The sequence below is a fragment of the Rhodnius prolixus genome, unplaced genomic scaffold, assembly GCF_049639745.1.
Source record: "Rhodnius prolixus isolate KJV_2025 unplaced genomic scaffold, Rpr scaffold_1, whole genome shotgun sequence".
NCBI lineage: Eukaryota > Metazoa > Arthropoda > Insecta > Hemiptera > Reduviidae > Rhodnius > Rhodnius prolixus.
Window position 1 is genome coordinate 29,997,895 of NW_027411581.1, and position 24,599 is coordinate 30,022,493.

The 24,599-nt window shown below is 35.4% G+C and overlaps 1 protein-coding gene across 7 annotated transcripts in view; it reads left to right on the forward strand.

The window, feature by feature from the left end:
- unc-5 overlaps positions 1–24,599 on the forward strand; it is a 689,026-nt gene that overhangs the window by 643,783 nt on the left and 20,644 nt on the right. The gene's annotated exons all lie outside the window — the stretch shown is intronic.

Genomic DNA, 24,599 nt, shown 5'->3' on the forward strand with positions numbered 1-24,599 from the left:
GAACAATCACTGTAGGGAGGATATTTGGGGCTGAGAGGATACTGCGCTCTGTGACCGTTCTGGATCTACTTTGTTCTTGGTTCTGACGGCAACTAAGGCCATACAGTACTCCATATAATTTAAGTTTCTGAGGTCTGATATCTGAAGCGTTGTTTTTAGAATAAAGGTTTTAAAATTAAAATTTAAAGGAATTAGTTTTTTTAATTTTTTTAGATCAGCTAAACAATAATGGATTCCTTGCGAAAAGTGTTAATACGATCAAGGATCCCTCTGAAATATAATATATCTGCAAAATTAACCTTCGAAAGAAAAGTCTGCGTAACATTTTCAGGAAAACTGCCGTTCCTTAAACACACCACATACTAGTTCTAATTTAATATTAATATTTAAGTTGTAGAAAGTTCAATCTCGACGAGTTTTTAATGTGGAAAATAATTTTTATATCTTGTAAATACTTTAACCAATTTTAAAAGAAACCTTTCTTTTGAATTAAGCATTCATCGCAACCTTATTAAGTAGGTAACGTTAGCGTGACTGGATGCAAAGTAAATATTGAAGTAGAGGATTGCTGACATCGACTTTGATAATATCCTGGCAAGAAAATATCACGTACTGGTTTTGTGTGGGAATTGAAGCTTGCATAACCCTGATCGGATTGTTGTGATTGTTCATTTGTTGTTAAAGAGCCAATTAGATGTCTTTTAGAATATGAACTTTATTTACACTGGGTTCCTCTTCTAAGGTTGTGGCTGTCTCAATGCACAGCTGAGTAAGTCCTTTCTTCTGCCCTCCATACGATATAAAAGCAAATACGGTTTATCCACAATCCCTAGGTGAGACAGAACTTCCTCAGATATCTGTCGTCGAAAATCTTGCAGAAGCAAGCAAAGTTATTCGAAAGCGAAATAGAACCCTCCTAGGAAATAAGAACATTCCTATTTCATTTCTACAAAGACTTTATTAATGGCTTTTTCTCTGAAAGATCTAATGGAAGGTTCAGAGGATATGACAGTGATCCCTGATTAGCCATCTCGTCGACACAATTCACTTTCTATAGATTTCTGTTCCATCGCAATCTATGTAACTTTGCAGAATTTCAGAATAAGAGCAAAGAGTAATTTGAACACAAAGAATACACTCTAAAGAAATATAATTCGCTTCGGCGCAGAAAGCAATGGTGTACCAGCTGCGAATAAAGAAACAAAACAAAACGCACAAAATTCAAGTTATTATTAAACCCAATCTAGTCACTAACACTTCTCGTTAGAAATTGTTACTAAATGTCTGTTAAAAAACCATATATATTAAGGAATTTGTTTAAAAACATTATAGACATGTCAACATCTAAGCTACGAGGGTTGTTTGAAAAGTCCGTGCAAAAATAAAAACTACTTAATTTTTTGGGGTAAACCTTTTTTATTTTTCAACATAGTCTCCTTTTAGGCTTATACACTTCGTCCAACGCTGCTCTAGTTTGTTGATCCCTTCCGAATAATAGGATTTGTCCAAGTCTGTTTCTGCAATCACCTCCTCGTTTGAATAAAATCTTTTTCCCGCCAGCCATTTCTTCATATTGGGGAACAAATAGTAGTCCGAGGGAGCCAAGTCTGGAGAATAGGGGGGATGTGAAACGAATTGGAACCCTATTTCCATTAATTTTGCGACCACAACTGCTGAGGTGTGAGCTGGTGCGTTGTCGTGATGGAAAAGGACTTTTTTGTGGGCCAATCGTGGGCGTTTTTCTTGCAGCTCGGTTTTCAAACGGTCCAATAACGATGAATAATATGCACCTGTAATAGTTTTACCCTTTTCCAGACAGTCGATGAGGATTATTCCTTGCGAATCCCAAAAGACAGTCGCCATAATCTTTCCGGCCGAAGGAACGGTCTTCGCCTTTTTTTGGCGCAGATTCCCCCTTGGTAACCCATTGTTTAGATTGTTCTTTGGTCTCAGGAGTGTAGTGATGTATCCATGTTTCATCCACAGTGACGAAACGACGCTTAAAGTCCTGCGGATTCTTCTAGAACAGCTGCAAACCGTCCTTGCAACACTTCACACGATTTCGTTTTTGGTCAAGCGTGAGCAATCGCGGCACCCATCTTGCGGATAGCTTTGTCATGTCCAAATGTTGATGCAAAATATTATGTACCCGTTCATTCGAGATGCCCACAGCACTAGCAATCTCACGCACCTTCACTCTTCTGTCATCCATCACCATATCATGGATTTTATCAATGATTTCTGGAGTAGTAACCTCAACAGGGCGTCCAGAACGTTCAGCGTCACTTGTGCCCATATGGCCACTCCGAAAATTTTGAAACCACTTATAAACTGTTCTAATCGAAGGTGCAGAGTCACCATAATGTTTATCAAGCTTCTCTTTAGTCTCCTGAGGCGTTTTGCCTTTCATAAAGTAGTGTTTAATCAACACACGAAATTCTTTTTCGTCCATTTTTTGAAAATCACTCGACTTCCTCGATTCAAACGAATGCCAAACACAAAGAAATAGACCAATCTGGCTGAAACTTGGTGTGTGTTCTTCCAAGAGATGCTACTAACTAAACATAACCTCGATACGCGCCAGTGGTGCTATCTCTCTGACTTTGCACGGACTTTTCAAACGACCCTCGTAGTAGACGTGAGTTGCATTCCGACTGCACTGCCTGCTACTACACAGTGTTCTCTCACTACTTACACATTTAATCACAGAACAGAAGCTCGTAGGAAGAGAAAATCTAAGTGCAGCACTTAAAATATTCTTTATGACTTACTCTAATCTACGGAAAAATCAATTCTTCTGAAATATTGATCTGCCAATTTGCATAGTAATCGTGCAACATTTTTTAATATTCCTTTTTGGTAGTTGGAAGCTGCACAGTATTTCCAGTAAGGTAGTACAGGTACGCTTGAGCCCAGGTACTTCTCCGCGATACACCCTTGTTAATGGCTTAAATGTAAATTGTGATCACGACTCCGATCTCTTGACTTTACTTCTTGCTTTCAACCATCTTAATGCTACTTACCTCCAACTTCTTCTTTAGACGAACTGTCCTGACAGAAACGACTAATTACGATTTATACCTCACGTCTGATAGTAAATCAAACCAGTATAGCTAACTGCTCACTTTGCTTCTACCACACAATATGAGTTTATCTCAGAGCATTCGCTGTGGTTGGTCTCATTCTTATTGGTTCTCTTTTTGCTCCAGCTCAGCTTCTTCTCCCATTTCCTTACAGTCTATTGATTCTATCTATAAGCTTTTAAGAATACTTACATGTCTTATAACCTGATATCTAACCTCTGCATTCATTTTAAATATTCCTTTACTGAACTATTATTTTTTTCTTAAACTTTCTTTTTGTGACAACGCAATACCAGCAAATTTGTGAAATAATATATTAATTTTCTCTAAATATTTTTTTGTATTTGTATATATTTTTTAAATTTCATTTGGTACCGTTAGTATTTTATTTAAAAATAATAATTAATTTGGTTGTTTATTATTTACTATTTACAGAGTAACACCAAACACAGTCCAGTTTGTGAAATCCAAAAGAGATTTTAAAAAATATTTCTGTTAACTCAAAAACTAAAAATCGCTGACGGTTTAAATTTGATGTTTTGCTTGCCCATCATTGGACGCAGAAATAAGATGATGGCGAATTTCGTCATAAAGTGCCACTTTATTGAATCTATTTTTAATATTTTTCAAATTATTTCAAAAATGGTTACATCAATTTTGTTTTAGGTTGTTTGGTTGCCCACACGTCATTTTAATGCTATGAATTAATTTTTCTTTTTAAATTCATTGTTCAACTTCTATGGTTGCGTTTTTCATTTATACATACGTTATATACCAGATTGTTTTAAAAATGGATTTACCAATGAATTGTGTGGTCAGAATTGGCGAGTCACTATGATACGAGTATGTTTTATCGTTTCTTTTAGATTCTTTTATCGAGAGAGAGAAATCCTTGCTAATGATTATTTATTGTTGAAATAGTGGCAAGTTAAATGATATCGACCTTGTGATAACTCATCGTTCTTTGTTTCAACTTTGCACAAAGGATTGAAATGGATGTAAAGAGTATAGCCGTTTGCTCTTCCTCGGACCCTTTTTTCCTTTCCACATATCCCAAAGGTGAATGGGTTGGCATACAGAGGATCATTGTTCCAGGTGAATGGGATGAACTAGGTGAGAAATGGTTAGCCGACAGCAGTCACTTAGCCTCAGTCTGCTCTGGCTGTAGCCTCACTTTCAGCCACAATATACTGTGCTTCTTCAGTGCCTTTCCGCCCAATACCAGCTTCTCTGCTTACTAGATCTACACCAAATCAGTCACTGCTTCTCTTTACTCTTTCCCTGCCAATTTTCAACCCCCTTTACTTTATTTCCTTTTTTTTTTTTTTCATTTACAAATGCTTACAATTTTACGCGTATTGTACAAATCAAAGGTATATTCTTTCCAAAACACCTAAAACGCTCTTTTCAACTTTCTAATATATTTAGATACTTCAAACTTTAATGTTTTATTTCTTCAAAGGTTTATGAATTTCAAATTTCGCTTTTAAGAAAGCAAGCTTCAATTTATTACCCAAAAAATTATGTATATGTCAATAATTTTTAGATACTTGTAGATAATTTGAGATAGGTATCCTTCAATTTTATTCATTTATTTATTATTTTTGTTAAGATACGTCAACGTATAAGGTCATTGGTCATACCGGAGCTTTTTTCAGTGCACTGGTCTTTAATTAGATGCAGTAATTTTCACTTTAAAGTATTTCTCGTTAGAAAAATCCTCAAAAAATCTATCCATCATTTTCACGATTTAAAGGCTTTATCCGAATTTGTTTCATTGTAAGTTTATTGAAATCTCCTTGTACCAAGTCTTTTAAGAATGAAAGAGAAATGTGGGAAGCAATAGAGAAGTTGCCCTCTCTCTCTTAATCTCTCTACAAGAAGCAAGAAGGTTGCAATTTCATTTACTTTGGCACAAAAGCTGGCTAGGATGATCTTTAGGCTGTTACCATTTGCAGTGTTAGTGATTGTTAAAAAAATTTGCATTATTTAGCTTATTGGTAGCAAGAGCCGAACCAGTTTCGATCTATAAATTGTTGAGTTTGGCAACCAGATAAATATTTAATGTTCTATTGTGAAAAATTCGTATTTAGTTATTTGATTTACAACGCTCGGCCAGAATATTCCAATTGAAAACGCTATCATAATCCACGAAGGCTCGCTGTTTGGCCTTACCCAGTCGCCAATTTGCGCCAGCTAATCCAGTGAGTCCAATGAGACTGTGCGGCACTTTGTAGAGGTACGAGGGGGGTACCCAAAAAAAACCGGAATTATTTTTTAAAAGCTATTTATTTACAAATTTTTTACAGAACAACCTTATCCCCTTCAAAATACTCTCCATTACAACTAATACATTTGTCCCACCGGTGCTTCCACTGTTCGAAACATTTTTTGTAGTCATCTTTAGAAATTGCTGACAGCTCCTTCTTCGTTTTTTTCTTGACCTCTTCAATGTTGTCAAATCGGTGACCTTTCATGCCCTTTTTCATGCGTGGAAATAAGAAAAAGTCGCACGGAGCCAGGTCAGGCGAGTAAGGTGCGTGGGGCAGCGGAACTATGCCATTTTTAGCCAAAAACTGTGTAACAGAGATGGCTGTGTGTGCAGGTGCATTGTCGTGGTGGAAGAACCAGTCTCCTGTTTGCCACAAATCGGGTCTTTTTTGGCGAACACTATTGCGCAATCTTTTCAAAACTTCCAAATACAAGGTTTAATTGACGGTCTGACCTGGGGGGACAAACTCTGAATGGACTACGCCTTTGGCATCAAAAAAGCAAATCAGCATTGTTTTGATGTTTGACTCGACTTGACGACATTTTTTTGGACGGGGTGAAGATGACGTCTTCCATTGGCTCGACTGTTGCTTTGTTTCTGGGTCATAACCATAGCACCATGACTCATCACCAGTAATGACCTTTGACAGAAAGTCTGGATCAGTTTCAAGCTGTTGTTTCAAAGCACGACATGTTTCAACTCGATGTTCTTTTTGATTGTCAGTCAGAACTCGAGGAACAAACTTGGCAGCAACCCTTTTCATCCCCAAATCTTCCGTTAAAATTCGCTGAACCGAGCTCCAAGATAACCCACTACTCTTTGACAGTTGATCAATTGTCTGTCGACGGTCTGTGAACACCAGCTCTCGAATTTTTTCAACATTTTCGTCGATTCGGGCAGTTGATGGACGTCCAGAACGAGGTTTGTCATCAATCGACATGTCGCCATTTTTAAACCGAGTAAACCACTCGTATATTTGAGTTTTTCCCATAGCGTCATCTTTGTAAGCTGTTTTCAACATTAAAACACTTTCAGCAGCATTTTTGCCGAGTAGAAAACAAAATTTCAGAGCTGCACGTTATTCACTTAAACTTGCCATCATAAAAAACAAAAAAAGAACAAAACAGCGCTGGTAAAAACAATCACTGCAGATGAACAGAACAAGCCAGGCAGACAACACAGGCAGGACTGAACTGGCAAGGAATTGCGCTATACACGTCTAGCGGCAGAAATGCGTACTACATAAGCTCCATGCGCGGAAACGCAATTCCGGTTATTTTTGGGTACCCCTTCGTATATCCAGTTTATTCTAAAACTAGATTTCCTCGTCTTCGGGAGGTTAAATGTTTCCCTCCCGGAGATTTGTGCCACCTGGTAATCTTAACGAACTTTCTAGGTTTATTCAGTGCACTGTGCAATTGAGTCGCCATGCTCCATAGTGTCCTGTCACTAATGTATTAGTTCATTGTACTGTTATCCGGCAATGGATTTGTTGGTCTTGAAGCCCCGGTACCTCTCATGAGAGAATGGGTGGGCGGAGAACAATGGGCATTTTGGATTTCCTGCGTTACTTCCCCTTTTTGGTGGTACCGCCCTTTTAATACAATCTACAAGACTCGCTGTTGTCAGAACAAATTTTTCAATGTATTTTCAAAATTTGCCATCTTTGAATTCTTTTCTATTTCTCAAGGAAGTATTAATAATAATAATAACTATTGGTATAACTCACGGAAATACCACATGATATCTAAAGAGCAAAAGATGAGTAAGGTGTCAATGAAATGGTGTGACAAGCTTATAAAATAACCTTCCATTGCTGTAAAACTTGCGAACAAATACAGAAAAGAGAATAGAGCAACCTAATTTCTAAACTTTAAATTACGTTGTAAGCGAGTGATGGCTCTAAGACTTGATGGGGGAAAACGACCAAGGAATTCTCTGGTAAGAAAGGGATGTGGTAACAGTCGTAACTGAGCGTGCAATTTAATTTAAACTGAGAACACCCCCTGCGCAGTAGTACTTCTGCAACTCATAAATGTAATACTTCCCCCTCTCTAGTCGCCAAGTAGATTGTAAACATTCTGCCCTCTCTAAAATAGAAAGTGGTAACTCTGAAAAAATAAAGTACGAGTTATTTCCTTAGTTTTTTGCCATTCAGAGAATAACAGAATTTATTCAATTTAATGTCTTACTTAAATAAATGTATTCAACTGTATTCAAATACTTCGAGCTGAATATTTAAAACTTTTTTTTTTGACTATGAATCTTTGTTTAATTTATTTAAATTTACATTCTGTGTAAGTAAAAGTACAATAAGCAAATCAGATGAACGCTGGAATCTGTTAAAATGTGTGGTAGGAGAAGGAGAACAACTGCATATTGATAGCGTCAGTTTTAGACATAATCCTAATTCATAATCTGTTTGAAGTAACCGACAGACTCACGGACTGACCAATTTGCAAAAATTACTTTACCAACACTCGGATACATCCATCGTAAACGCAAAATTGAAAATCTTTATATACGCATCTTTTCAAAAAAAAATTTAATTATTTGGCTTTCACATTTTTAAGTTCATTCGCTTTGAGCGAAAATTATTAACGATCTTGAGTATCCCACATTTAAGTGTTTAAGTTAGCCTAATTGGTATAACAGGGGTTATAGTTTAACAGGAGATAGATTAAATAGAAATTTATATTAATTTGTTGTAAACTGTGCATTCCACGCATTCCAGAGTAATTTATTAAATGTGAAATTGTTTCTTCAAAATATAGTCTATTACCAGAATTATTTATTAGTCTGTCAAAAGTGAATCTTCATTTCTATGGATCCATTACACTTTGACTATCTAAGAGATAATAACTTGAAATTATTGGTTGTTAAGTAAGATAAACTGACAAGGATTTCTTTTTTTAAATCTGAATGTTTAAAGACGATTGGCTTTAAAGCTGAAATCTGTTAGCGAATGGCCGAGCCTAAAGTCACTGTTGATTGAACTTACTATCGATTGAAGATTCCAATGCTGTGCTTAGTTTTGTGCCTAGCTTACTGTATAACTCTATGGTAGAGGTTGGAGCTTGTCCCAGCTTTCCTCTGGAAAGGCTGTTTTTCCAGCTCTTGGTGTCTCTTAGTAGCGTAAGTTTTGTCCTTAGTAGAACTCAGTACTTCTGTTATTATATAACTGACCATCATGATTTCATCATGAATACAATGTAGTGACCATTAATTAAAAGCAAGTATCATTAGTTTGGGCAGAATGAAAAGTTATATGTGCGCTAAACTTTATCTAACTTTGGTATTTTCCTCGGGGAGCAGGATAAGTGTTGCTTTCTCTTGAAGGATTTGTTTGTTACTGACAATCTTGCTAAGAGTAAGTTGTGACGCAATGATATTGAGTAAGATTACATGTGGAGGTGGATATGGGTATAACCCTGTCAGAAATTAATTTCTAACTCCCTGCGACAGGCCCCCCCATCCCTTACAGCCCCCTCTATCCCTTACAGCCCCCCCAACCCTTACAGCCCTGTCTCTTCTACACTTTCCCGGCTAACTTTCCATTTCTCTGTCCAACTTTGGAAAAGATCCTAATAAATAATGGCATCTATTTTTCAGTTAGTGATTTCTTTCTTTTTATTTCCTGCGCTTTTCTTTTTATCAATAAATGAGGAAAAGTCAGTGTTGGACACTTCTGCTGACGTACAAGCAGCAGGTATAATGTGGAAGTACTTGGAAGAGTGGGATATGGCCGTTAGTAGTGGGTGTGCCTTTGACGTGTATGTGAAGTTTCTCGATATCACACCCACTCTGTGCATGTGTTGGAGTTAGCGCCGATCATCAAGAGCCATCAATCCAACCTTGCTGATTGGATCCACTCTTCATCCTCTCTCTTCTTGTCAATCCTCGCCAGCTCGCATTCCCCCACCTCTTCTACTACTACACACCTAGTCGCATACATACTATATTGGGATATCTCCCTTCGTCTAATGGTCCTTGTACAACCTTAAGGGCAAATCTTATACCCTGTTTCTCCTTTTGCTTCCCTCTAACTTACTTACTCCATCTTGAAACCTCAATTGCGTTTGCCGATAAATTCCATTAACCAACAGCCCTCCCTTGCCCTGTCTTTAATTTAACCACACACAAACAGCGCCAGTTATATCGCTTGAGTGACAATAAAAATGATTAACCGTTTAGGGTTTGCCAAGAATATCGCCTCTAAATGCTCCCTAGACTTTACGAGCTCAACATGGAGTAGATGAGTTGGTTTCCGTTCATGCTATTTAGTTGTCATATCTAAATCATATATTTATTTTCCATGTATATACGGGGTTATCCAGTTATTCACATCAGCTAACTTGAACTTATTTATTATGTCTAAGCGGTACAATAATTTTACTTAACATAAATTAGCGAAAAAAGGTTGAATGGATGCTAGCCTTATTATTATACAGTAATATTAAATAACAATTTTTTCTATTTTTGTGAAACGAAAGAGGTTTCACCATTAAGTTGTCCAATTTAATTTATCTGAGTAGTAATTTGAGTTCTATAGAGCAGCTTTTCAAAAAGAGGCTAGCATTAATTCTTCTGGAGCTGGAATTGATTAATCAATTATTAATAAGCAACAGCAAAGTCATTAAATATACTTATCTTGTAATGTATTCTCATCTCATTATGTAAATATGTTTTTAATAAATAAAATTTAAATTAATTGCCGTTACCCAAAATTTCATCTTAAAAAGTAGTCTCACATTAACACTCATTAACTCATTAACTCACAATCTCAATACAATCCATTGGCACATCTTTCTTCCAGGACACTACTAGATTACACTTCCAGACGTCTTAAAAGACAGTGGCCTCGCGATCTCCTCTCTGATGAAGAGAGTCAGTAGAATAGAATGTAGAATATTATTGGGGTGTTACCGCTGGGTAACTTCTCCACACTGAGTGAGTTTCCTCAAAACATTTTAAGAAAATATATCTAATTTATTGTTTAATTTTTAATCACCCAATTACATTCGTTACTATAGTTTAAATAATAAATTAAAACGATAATGACACCGATCTACTGATTTTTCCAATTAGTCTGTTATTTTAATTTTTATATAAGTGTCTCAAATTCAATTCTAAATAATGTATTATTTATTTTGGGTAAATTTATTACAGAAATGATATCTTACTTAAAAAGAAAACATTTTTCCGTCAATTAAGAAAAGAGGTTACATTTTTGTGATTAATAATATAATTTTTACTCACTAACATAAATTAAAAGTCCGTAATAAGTAATATTAAGCTGATCCAGTAAATACATTTTCGCTGATATAATTCTGTTTCTGTAATATGTTAAAAACTATAAAATAAACAATTGGGACGCGTGGCAAAAATGTTGAGAATCGCTGGCATAAAAGATAAATTTAAAGAAGAGGGTTATATAGTTAGTTAATTAAGTTTGGGTTGAAGAGTGTAGTCTCGTTCGATAGATTTCTACCGGGAGGTGCAGTCCAGGTGGGTACCCACATAATCACCCTTGGACGTCTGGTGTTGGTGATACAACACTTCCTTACTGCTCTAAATCTGCCTAAGCAATTGATACATTCACCATGTCCTCTCTAAGAAGCATTGTCTATTGCAGCTTCTAAAAAAATATGTTCAGTCTACCGTCTATCAATGGGCGACAGTGACGCCCATTCTTCTCCCCCCTGAGGGTTTCATGTCCTGTAGGTAGCAGAAATCCTGCACTACCTTATGAACTTCACCATCACCTTTCTTGTCTCCTGCAATATCCCAACAAAATTTCAGCTCTCCAAACAATAAATATTATTCAATAACCTAACTCACTAACTTCTGTCTAATTTTTTCTGATGACTAATGATAATATTGCAGTAATATATTAATTATATTGTTAAATATTATATAAACCTTGTAGAGGATTTTGACTCTCGATTCAGCCAGTTATTGGAGAGTTCTATATTTCCAATACTGAGTAGTCATTTTAGAAATTTGCCTGTGATAGAAATATATATACCTATCGCAGCTTTGTTTAAAGTAAATGTGTTTTGTGTTAATAAAACTATAGCACACACTTGTTTATGATCCCTCTGGTACTTTAATCCTGGACACATCTGAGTTCACCGAACCCCCAATAGTTTAGTGGCAGGAGTAAGTAATTGGCTTCAGTTTAGTGATTTACAGCAATCACTTGTTTGGTGAGCACACAGTACGGAACCGCACCAGCAGGGCGCATTGCTCACAATGTTTACTTTACAACCCTCCATTTAGTTCGGGCGCATTTAGGCTGCCTTATTCTGGACGTCCGCTAGAGCTAGGACTGTAAGATGGTCTTGTTCGATAACAAAAAATTTTATGCTGACATTGTTGCGCCAAATGTTGTTCAAAATTCAATTTTTAACAAATGAAACCAGAAATTGCTGTTCTTCATCGGCCGTTTTTATTAGGCCAAACATTATTATTCATTGTTTTTCACCATTTCCGGAGGTTTTTATAAGTTTTGTCATCTCCAGGTATAATTAAACAGGAGTTGAATAAAACAATAATGAAATAAACGAAAATTAACATTTACTATGTTGATTTCAATGTCTACATTTGTTCTGACATTGGAGATAACTTGTAAGTTCAAGTATGATACATAAAACCAAACTGTGCTTCCACTTATATGATGCATTTATCTACCTTACAAATATATTTTTTTTTTTATTTTTATTTATTTTTTTTTGGCATTGCTTCCGCCATACAGCCAGGCATCGTCTAGGTGCTTATCACTAGAATATCACTCACTCTCCATTCTTACCTACAAATACATTCGCTTCACACATTCATCATTCTACTATATACCGCTATTTACATAAACTACTGCTAATGGATGGAGCAGCACTCTGTGCTCCTGCCATCCTTCTACGAGCTTAACCAAAATTAAAATCACGTAATCCTTCTCTAAGCATTTTCTTCCATTCATTCTAATTCGGCTATAGCTTTTAAATACATTCATATTTCATTGCTAGCTCTGCTATCGACTTAAGCACATAAATGTTGGTGGAGAATATAATGTCTTCGTAGCGAAATGGTGCATCTAAATACCTGTATATATCGTCAAACATTCGTTTCCTTTCTACCACATAACGTGGACATATTATTATTAGCTGTTTGAAATCCTCCTCCTCATTGCAATCTACGCAAAGAAGAGAGGACCTTTTGTTGATCCTGTGTAGATACGATCCGCACACCGCGTGGTTCGCTCTCAGCCTGCTTATTGTCGTAACAACCCATTTATTAGTGACAGTTCCCTTAAACCATGGTTGTCTAGGTAACTGATCTGCCATAGTTTTATAAAATCTACCTTTATCACCATTATTGTAATCTGTCTGTCATTTTTGTAGTACAAATATATTTGTGAACAACGCAAGCCCAAATAAAAGGTAAAAGCAAGAATTGCTTTTGGCTGGCGCTGGTTTATCAGACTGGTCTTCTTCAAAATATCTGATGCATCAGAAATCTAATCATCATCAGTTAGGTTTCAATCTCAGTGTCAATCTCACGCTATTTCATCACGCCAACTTTAAACTAACTCCGAATTACCTCCATCTTCCTCCAAAACTGTTTCTAAATGGTATTATTTTTATGTTTATACTTTCTTTCTCCGCATTAAATATGTACTATCGACAATATTTTTTTTTTTTTCTAGGCATTTTCTAAATTTGCTGCTTTAATTTACCCAATCAATTCAGTTATACTTACGTTAGCAATGTGAATTAAAAAATACAAATGACTTTGCTGAGAGTTTTTATTAGTTTTCATTTTTTGTTGAAAACCTTCCATTGCTATCGTCAATAAAAACTATATATTTAAATGTCCATTAAGATAATGATTAAAAAAAAAATTGAGAGTATCCTCTAAATAGGAACTATTTGTACGATTTACAGCGATAAAAACTGTATTTGGGAGACGTTCTAATGGTAAACCATAAAAGGAAAAAATAGCGTGTTTAGTTGGTTTAAAAATGCATACAAGGAGATTACCAGGAGATCGCTTGCTGAGGAATATTGGGTAAAGTACGAAAGAAAACATTATGTAATTCAGGGTTTGAGGGAGTCCAGTAAATCTCAAAAGAAGCGGATGTTAGAGTTAGTGGGTCTAAAGAGAAGAGTGCAGCTATACCAAGATGCTACATTTTCTTGAGACATCGGAAAATTGTAAACTAATGTAAAACCAAGAATAAAAAAAAAATTAAATACATATACGGATCTGAAACTTCTATTTGAAGTATTTTCTCAGAAAAAAAAATTTCAAGAGTAGTTTTAGAGAAAGTGAGGGGTTGGCTTCCCCTCTAAAGTGTCATTTTTTGTTTATACTCTGTCTTAGCACGTAATTTATTCATTCATTGGAAATAAATACATATTATCGAAATTCCAAATTTGATAAAAACCAGTTCACCCGAAAAAAATACCACATTGTAGATTTTTTGTTTTTTTGCAATTTTTTTTATAAAATAATTCCAAAAAGTTTATTTAAACATTATGTTGGATGTATGTGTGTCAGTCTATCGCTTGTGTTAGGAACATTTTCCCAAAATCCTTGTTTAAACGGGGCTTTTAGAAAGAGGAAAAGTTAAGCTCTCTACCAAAGTGCTTATTTCAGTAGTCCCGGCACCACTGTAACTATGTTTCAACTAAAATTTCGAGTGGGATATCTACCGGAATGAGTTTTCTCTGTAATTTGGAAAGAAAACGTCAAAAGGATTTCATTCAATCTGTGGTTATATTCATGTTATTTTGAATCTAAGACAGTTGTGATTTGCACATTCCTCGACAAAAATCATTTTATTGTAGCAATTAACAGTACTGAACTCAACTATAACCATAAGTGAATATGAGGAAAACATTAATCAAACAGCTAGCGTACTAATGCTTACGTTCTGGAGGTGATGAGGAGTTCGGTAAACAATAATATATAAATTCTACGTTTAATACAATTTCATTACATCTTAATTGTACAGATTTAAGATTTATTACATAAATTTGAGTAAGAGAGACATTTGAGAAGTTCCAACTTATATAATTCTTTGAGAATACTTCTTACACGTGAATATGTTAAATTTAACTTTTACACAGGATTTTGATATTTAATAAAGTGGCGATATTTATTTTTAACTTCTTGGAAATTGGATTTCATTGCATTTAGTGACTATCCGGAGAGTCGTCAGTGTAAATCGTATCGAAAAAGAGATATACTTGTCATTTTTAACGAGAAGTTGTGAGCTTGAAGCGACATCGTTATATTCCGCCACTTATACGTATATCGTTAGCTACGTTATAATTCCACCACTTCTCCTCCTTTGTGCTTGCCGCGACAATAGCTGCTATATTGGTCAAATTGTCAACCATTTACAGATATACTTTCTGCTATAATGAGAACTTTATGTTTCATGCTCCCATAATGTAGATGTTTTTGTTCAATTCGACGAATATTACTTAAATTAAAATGAAAATTTCATTGATTGGTTAGATGAGTGCATCTAGTTATTTTTTAGCTATTTTATTAAAACAGTTCGCCAATTAATTATTTCTGGCCCAAAAATGATCCACACTTCAGAAGGCGATAATAATCCTTGTTAATTCAACTTCATCAAATGTATATCATCCTGAATCAAAAGGGGAATAAGTTTGTTAAAATTCAAATTTATCATCAATAAACTTTTCTACTAAAACCTGCCTGGACGTAAAGTATTGAACTGCGGGATTCAACGAAATGCTCTAATCTTCAACGAATTCAATCTCTTCAATCAAAAATTCTCCGCACTATTGTTAACGCTCCATTTTACGTTTCAAATCTAACCATCCACACAGACTTAGTAATTCCATTTGTCAAGTGGCTCGAACTCGCTATAAAAACTTTCATCAGGACTTCCAGTTTCTTTCTAATCCTCTAGCCATCTCATCACCTTCCAGATCATCCTCCCAGGAAATTAAAACGCCAGTGCCCTCGTGATATTCTCTATTCTAAGGTGAGTAGTTAACCCTGGAGATGACTTAAACCGATTATCCGCTGGGTAACTTCTCCCCTCAGTTAGGAATTGTATAGTGGTGTCAGTATTGTTACTAATAGTGCAGCCAGCACTGGTGTAAGTTAACAAATAAATTTATAAAAAAAAAATCATCTTCAAAGATAAAAATAGTTTTTCCTGAGTGCATGTAATTACTGTTTCTAATGAACCGCAACTGCATGAAGTGCATTGGATTATTCTTGAGAAGGCGTAGAATCCTTTTATTCTACTGCAACGCCTTCCTAGCAACGACATCTATACTTCAATAATAAAGAAAACAAATAAAACCATAAGTGAATACGAGGAAAATATCAATAAACAAATAGCTAGCACACTAATGTTTACGTTCTGGAGATGATGACTTCAATACAGCTTCCTGACCTTACTAGATGAAGGAACACTTCTGAGTATATGTGGAAAGGGCAAGGACCATAGTGCTTTGATTATCATCACTCCTAATCCCCTAAAAAACAGCACCGTATAGAGAAACGCCTCTTCTTCTGGTCAAATTCCGTTCTGTGACCCCAATAAAGGAGAACGTCACTGACCAAGATTCTCTGAAGATTTCTGATCAGCGTCTAATAATAACTAGCCGGCATCTGTTGGCATCCACTACGTTAAAATGTACAATTTTCCTGGCCCCAACCTCATTTCCAGTGTACAAGGCATTAGAGCCTCCATGCAGTGGAATAATTTGCCACCGAAGCTAAAGTCCAGTGGTTAAATAGAATTTAAATAGAATTTCCAAACCCAGCAAATATCATTATATTCTAGGATTCACAAAGTCTGAATAAGGCAATAAATTTGGTGTAACTTTAGTAAAATACACATCTGCTACTCAATATCCAAAAAATAATTCATTGATATATTTTTAAGTGACTAGTAATAGTCAGTTGTAATACAATCAATTCTGTAGTCAGATCCTCCCTTCTAATAACACCAGCTTGAAGGTGTTTCAAAGCAAGAATAATTTAAATTAGCTGTAAGAAGGGAAAAATGTTAGAAAATGCAGTTAATAAGATACACCATTAAACAATTATTTTAACCAAGTGATGATAATTCTTCCTTAAAAAAATAAAAATAAATGAAAAAATTATGGAAGTGAACTGTTCTGCGCGAAGTAAATGTAACATAAATTTCTTGCAAATATAATAATAAACTTATTTTGGTTTAATTTTTCCATTAAAGTAAATATTAGAAAAGAAGCCCTTCAAAATTAAGCTCCAAGGGTAAGAAAATTGCTTGAAATTAGAGGAAATCAAAGTTAAGTGAACATATATTATTTAAGTGTTTTAAGCATTTTAGAAGCTTGAAATTTACCCTTACTAAAGACTTAACTCACAAAAATTACTAACTTTCTTACAAGTTTTAATATGGACTTCTCTCCATTTCATTTAAGATTCTTATTGACCAATTTGTAACTTCTCCCTTAAAGCGTTCCATAATGAAATCTAGCTCGCCGTCAACTTTACCCGATGTAAATGTTTGTTTTCTGTATAAAACTTTCTTTATTAAATTTGATTTAAGTACTCATTTATTTCGTGACTGCTAGAAGCTCCATATTTTTTGGGTTAAACAACTCTTTTGCTTTTACTATTGATTAAGACGTACATTAATATATTTGGTCACCAAGGATAAATGTTTCTTTGGCAATCACCAAAGCGGGCAAGAGTCGTGAGCAATCATACAGAGCAGGTCTGTTCGTGAAATTACTGGTCCTTGAATAAGAAAGAAGACACATTTAGATGAACCCGCTCATTGCGAACTGATTTTGCTTAACTGAATCAAATAAGAGTAGAACTGAGTTAGGTTACCCTCTGGAACAAATGAAATAAACATGGGTTACGTTTTCTAATTGCTGATCTTTGTGGATTATGGACTGCAATTCAGGTGCCACTGTAGCCACTGTAGGTCCATAAAGCTGAGATGTATTAGGGTAGAGGGTTCGATTGCCGGGCTAGGCCTTGGATTTTACTTAACAATTAACAGAGTGTTTGCTAGTCACCTCCGTTCATGTTACCTAATTTGGTAATTGGACGTAAAGCCCTCCTGATAAGGTCATTTCTTTGCTTACTCCAATTCCAGAGTTTGAATTCTTTGGATTTGGATTTAGTCACACCAGGGGACCTAACTATAATTTAAAGATCAACATTTCTTCAGTCGAAAGCACCGCTGTAAAGAATGGATTTTACACTTTACGGCAGTTTTAATAAAAGATAAATTTCAGTAGCGGTTTTATCAAGTTAAGATGTGAAATTTCACGACAATTCGTTGCTCTACTACATGTGTAGTACCATGTTTTTGGCAAAACGAAAGTAACACCTCTTACACAAACGACGGTTCCGGTCAGACAGATTTCTCTACAAACACGTGAGACGCTGCAATCGAAAGAGAAGGTTTTACGCTGCACAGCTGTCGGTCGTTAGGATTTGGCACATGCATAATTCTTCTGTAGCAGCATCAGTCTCGTTATTTAATAGCCACACCAATGTATTCTAAAATAGAGTACATATATTTAGCTAAAATATTCAGTTCTCAAGAAATCCCGCACCTGAATCACCACTTTATTTATTGTATTTTTTAGACAATTGCTGCTACATAGTTTCTGTACTTCTCATGTTCATTTCATTTATTTACATCGACAACTGTTATTTTTATAGCTACATTCTTGTTAGAGTTTTTAAGATCAGTACTGGTTTAGGTTCCCCCTAGAGATATGTCAGTGTAATGTTTAGTTTTATTTATCAGTTTTAGTAATAAACTGACTTAGTTTTAGAACTCAGAAGCACAACTTGTGAGAGTGGTAGTAAGAGAAAGTCTAGTGAGTCTTAAACCAGATTCCCTTCTATTTCATTAAGGACCATTTCATTGAAGGACATTACAGCAAATTCCCTACACAGTTACAGCCTACGGATCTCCAAATTCACAGAGCGCCGTATGTACTGGGTGTCTCATCGTTTTGTTTCAACTCATTCAGAACAATGGACTTGTCTTATAGACAGCGTAAACCATACGCATTTGTCTAAAGTTTCTTTATGTGCAGACTGTTTAAGACAGATTAAGGTGTAATATTATTGTGCAGATAAAAGTTTGTAACTAAATGTGTCGAACAGGCCTGTCAGGTCCAGTGTTGCAGCCGGTCCGCCAATGTTAGCTTCCCCTCTCACGGAGATTGGATGCTGGTCCAACGTATACAATCTGATCAGATTGATGTAAGAGATAAATTCTGATGGGATTTCCCACCCATCTCATCACGTTCTTCTTCATGCGTCTGCAAACAATCAATACTTGTCTCACCTTAATCTTGTTATCCTGATACTAAAAATTTGAACCCAAAATTTGAATCCAAATATTTTCACTAGGTAAACTCCCTGCCCTAACCCCCTTGCACGACGTAGAGATATGTATATCGTATACATTTGGCATGGCAACAATTTACTATAACAAAATAAATTTAACTAAGAACTAATCTATGTGATTTTACAAATTCTTAGTTAAATATTGCTAGACTTTAACCCGGCGAAAAGTTGGAACATTCCTTTCTTACTAACAGCCTGGGTGGTTATTTTTAATTCGAGCATTATCTTGATTTTATTCAAGATTAAATTTCCTGTAATTAGTCATTGAAATAGAAACACGATTAAATGAAATACCAATAATTAAAATCTAATATAATTATCAAAATTGGAGTATGCAAGTTCACTTTGAAAATACATATTGAGACAAAATATTTACATTCAATTTACATTTTAATTTTATTCAGAAGAACGTAAACTAAAATGAGATTTTTGCAGAACTTTTGTAGCATTTTTTCTTTTTTATTTGACGCTGTTTTTCTTCTCTGATTTGAAATAACAATTCCAATTTTCAAGCACTCAATTGTATACATATAGGTAGAATTACTTTTCTCTTTACGATTTTAGGGAGTTAATCGAAAATGTTGTGTAAGAGAACACGTGTTGGTCAGCTGGGGTTGGGCCAGACTCAAGTGTAGGGCGTTTTCTTCATTCAAGAACGTCTTGATAGACAGTATCATATCCAGGGGCAGTAAGAGGTTAGCTCCGTTGGTAGCGCGGTGGACTGAGTTCAAATCGGGACAAGATGCGCTTCGTGTTATGTCCCCTACCGCTGCCGCTACTCTTTGCTAATGCTGACTTGAGAGTGTCCTGTACTGCGGTGGCACTCCGTGCGCCATTGATCCTTGATTTTGACGCGCATTGGATTCATTAAATGCACATTAAGTGCGCTTAAAGTACGATACCTAAACAGTCAGAACAGAAGAAACACCATCCTTTAATGTTAACAATGTACTAAAACAAATTATAATCTTTAAAAACTATAAGCCCTGAAGTTGATCTAGTCGCCAGGTCGAAAGCTTGTATTGAAATTGTACAATAATCGTTTTTCCCTTTAGATTATTATTTTACCGTCTTTTATATGTTATACACATGTAATTTAAACTTTATATCTTCAGCCTGTTATTCTTTTAAAACATTACAACCTGTTTGTCTTCACTATTTTATATTTTCTACATTTCCTTATTTCAGTAACACATTTCGCGTTGAAAGTTATCCATGTTTATATTTGTTATTTAGAAAATAGGGTCCTGTATTTACCTTTGCAGAGTTCGTGTTTATATAGGTTAGAGCATGCATTTAACTTAGCTGGTAGAGTACCCCCGGGGATGTGATGGTGGCTCCTGGAAACATGTTTCCACTTGGCACTAAGGTGGCTGGATAAGGTCAAGTGGCCCAGTACTCTGTGTGCCCTAGAGTGGTCTCTAGACTCGCTAGTGGCTTCAGGTGCGCCAACTTAGCTCCTATCTTTAGCTCTATACTACCTTCCATTTGCACCACTCAGCTCTTGCTACTCCAATAGACAGCGGCTATTGCTTTCAAATATTTTGCTTACAACCTAAACTGGTTATGTTTATGTAATTTTATTGACATGGAGTTGTAAAAGTGAATGGTAATAAAATTGAATTTTCAATAAAATATAACCCAAAAAAAGAGTTGTAGAAACTGGCCTAGTTTTAAACATTGAAAAGTTAATGGTAATAGATGTTATTAGTCCATATTAAAAGATAGATTGTGGATTAATTGATTTGTTCCCCGTCATTGGCCCTTCTGATTTCGTTATTCTTAGTTTATAAACACGAGAAAACGTTATCTCGAACATTCGAAAGAATTGTATGTATGTATAATTTCTAAGCAAGATATTGAATCTCTTTCCTATACATCTAAAAACAATAACGAATTTTCAAACCTACAACCACCTCATACATATAAAGGCTTACTTTACACTAACAAATTGTATGTATGTATAATTTCTAAGCAAGATATTGAATCTCTTTCCTATACATCTAAAAACAATAACGAATTTTCAAACCTACAACCACCTCATACATATAAAGGCTTACTTTACACTAACAAACAGTAAATATAAATTTTAAATTCTAAAATTTATTCAATTTAGAATCCATCTTTACAAAAGATAAAATGTATGCAAATCTTTTGCCTTATTAGGCACTAATTTCTCGAGTAATTAACGTTTAATGTTAAAAAATGTTTTTAGTTCAACAATGAAAGCTATTTTTGGAGCTTAAGTGAAGAAATCTGAGACAGACAGAAATCTAAATCTGTTTTATATTAGTTTGTGGATATGGTTTCGAACGCGGATGATGCCCACATTGGTCAGAAATCATTAAGCCACTTAGCAATTTACTTTTGAACTGGGTTACTTGAGTAACAAGGTGATAAGTTGAAACGATATGATAATTTAGACAAACAAGTTTTACGTCACTACAGTCTCGTAATGAAAGACTGGATCCCTGAAATATTAGTGAACGCACTTTCAATGATGACGCTAGAGAAAAGACTTAATTGTCACCAGTGGTATCAGTGTTAGTTGTTTCGTGAACATTTTCCATAATGTGTGGAAGCATGGATTAGTCTAGGAGATGAAATCAAGATGGAGGAATGTGGTAATGGCTAGAACTGTGACCAACTGGATGCCGTGAGATAAAGTGTCGTGGTCGAATATACTCCTTCACCCGCTGGATATCTGAGAGACGGTCACATTTCTTCACTGATACTCTTATCGCTAACTGCCATTACAATTGTTCATGTTTGCACCTGTTCACGCCCCGTCCAGCTGGACACTTTACCTCTGTGTACGTGTTAGTTTAAATTGTCCATATCTTAATCACTTATCAGATTGCTCGTATATATTTTCAACGCCTCGTACTAACATATTATCATTTTTAGTGTCTAAGCAAGCTTGTGAATCGCTGGGTTCAGAGATAACGAGAGAAATATCACATTAAACTGGCATACGGTCTTTATTTCATTACATTTTCACGAGCTGTTGCATTTGCATTTTGTAAAAGTAAAATTAATGCCTAGACCGAGTTAATAACAATATTAAGACAATATGCAACTTTCTATATTGTCTAATTATGTACAGAAAAAACTAGGGATTGTAGACAGGCTAGGCATCCAGAGGTGAGGCAAGGTGGATCAATTTTCCCTCTGGCTTTAAAAAAAAATTAGTAACAAAAATATTTTTAGAAAAATTAAGTTTCAATCAATAAAATCAAAATCAGCCTTTTTTAATTAAAAACCTGCTTTGTTTGATTTAATTATACAATTGACACTTTTATCAGTGATGACAAATTTAATAATTATTTGGTGTGTGTTTTCCAATTTAAAAAAATATTTAAAGGACTTAAATATTTAGAACACCAATGCGTGTGCTTTGATCTCAATGGGTAGTATTTAGGAGGTATCACACCTTGAGAAATAATAATAATAGTTATAATAATAATCCCTTTTTATAACAATTTTTTTAGTTATTAGGGAATTTCTATTTTGCTCTTTTCTGGAAACGAAACATGCTGGCGTCTGTGGTTCTAGAACGGTTTAGTTCGTAAGCTAGAAAAGAAAATGAAAAGACGGTTAAGTCTAACAAAGAACAAGAAAACTAAACAAATCAAAAGATTATTATTATTTAATAGAATAAAGAAAAAAAACTAATTGAAGATCTCATGACACAAACGGCAACTAATTACAAATGCTAAGGCAGAATGTTTAAAAGCTTCAATAATTTTAAAGAAATAGTTAAATAGAACAGAGAGAACCATTTGTTTAGAATTATTCTACCGCAATGTAAACACTAAATAGACTTCTTGACAAATCCGAATCTCTTCTGGATTCTAGAAATATTCAGCTCTAACAGAATCAGAGAAACTATTCATTCAAATTCAATTCCCTCGAAAAATACTCGAAGTTTCTGGCACATTGCTTGGATTTTTTTTATTTTTCGTTACTCCATTTACCTAAATATTTAAAAAAGAATGTGCGCAGGAATAGCAGTTTCTGCTGTAACCCTTTCCAAGGGGATAGTAAAAATATTATTTTATTTGTTTTGCAATGGAATTCCGCCATACTACCAGTTCTGATATTGAGCGTTTTTACAATCGCGTTAACCAATTCTTGAATCTAAATGAATTGCTTTATAGGTGTCTATCAATACTCAAGAAAGTATTAATCTAGGAATAAGTAGGAATTTATAATAGACTCAGAATAATATTTGCCATCTAAATAAAGTTTGAATTTTCCAATTTTTCTGGCTTGACTGACTTTATTTTCTCCGACCAATTCTGGGGGCTGAGGACCTTAGTGTGAGATCTGGGAAATCTCATTTTGAAAACTAATCGATATCGTAATAATCACTTTTAGACGAGAGCGGAATTCATTCATAGATTTAGCTATTACTATCAGTAGTTTTAGAAGGAATTAGTTTCATCAAAGCTTGAGTATCTGGATTTATGTTGTTCTTCAGGACTAGCAGGGTTTTATTTAGAAGTAGACGTTACGAAAGTACAAAGACTAGAACGTTTTGTCATCCAATCAGCACTTTGCTCTCAAATTGCTTAATAAGCAATGCTCTAAAAACCTCCTAAAGTAGAGCACTTTTCTTATCGAAATCTGGAGAAATAATAAAGGTTAGATTTTAAAGACTTAATATATTGTAAAGTTTTTCTTGTCCTTTTACTAAGAAAGAACTTTACTTACACAACTAGTGCCTGCCACTAGTTATTTTAATAATATGTGGGTTTGATTAAATAATAAAACTTGCTAAAGTTGTAAGTAATAACCTGATTTATTAACACATTACCTTTACTCACATTAACATTTACTAGCAACTAACGCTATTCATTACAGTCACCATTTACAACAGTCACAACAGTTTACTGTTACTTACTCACTACGTAACGCCACAAAACTGTTCCCCGACTGACCACTGGTCCGCACTGCACCGAATTGCACTAGTCTCTGCTACACAAACAAAGCTCTACTCACTAACTGACTACTTGCCCAACTAGCTACCACTGAAGCACTCCGCAACACTGATTCTCTCAAAAACTATCACTTCCAAAGTGCCTCTCCACAACTTGACTCTAAACTCTAATAACTAACTGCACTTGATTACAACTGACTAAGAACTCTTCTTTAAAACTCCTTAAAACTGCGTGCCTCCCTCCAACTGGGACTGCCCTCCTCCAACTCTCTGAGCAAAAGTTTCCACGCCCTCCTGACGTTCATTGGCTGGAGGAAACATACTGCCACCACCTCAGCTGGGGCCGCCCTCCTCCTACTATCTGTCTCGCTCCTACCTGTCAATCACCGGCTGGGAAAACACATATGCCACCACCCCAACTGAGGCCTTTCTCTTAGCTGGCTTTTACACAGCGGTTGACCGCTACGGCTACGGTCACTAAACTTGAACAATCTAGCCCTTTCCTTTCTAGTTCAGGTAGAGACGGCCCTTTTGTCTACACTGTGGTGGCCTGTTACCGACTTTGGTCGCTTAACCCCTAGTACAATCTAGGCCTTTCTTCTCTGCCACAGGTAGATACCGCCCTTTTGTTAATGCAGTGGCGGCCTGTTACTGACTTTGATCGCTCAACCCCTAGAACAATCTAGGCCTTTCTTCTATGCCCAGGTCAACTTCGTTACAATATTGTCTGTATGATATACGAGGTATGTTCAAAAAATAAGGTGAATTTTCAAATTTCGCGGGCTACGTACATTCGAATTTCGATTGTTTTTTTTTTTTTATGTCTCGAACATATTTTCAAAGTTGTAGCTATATAGCATGTTTAGTTTGTATGTTAGAGGCA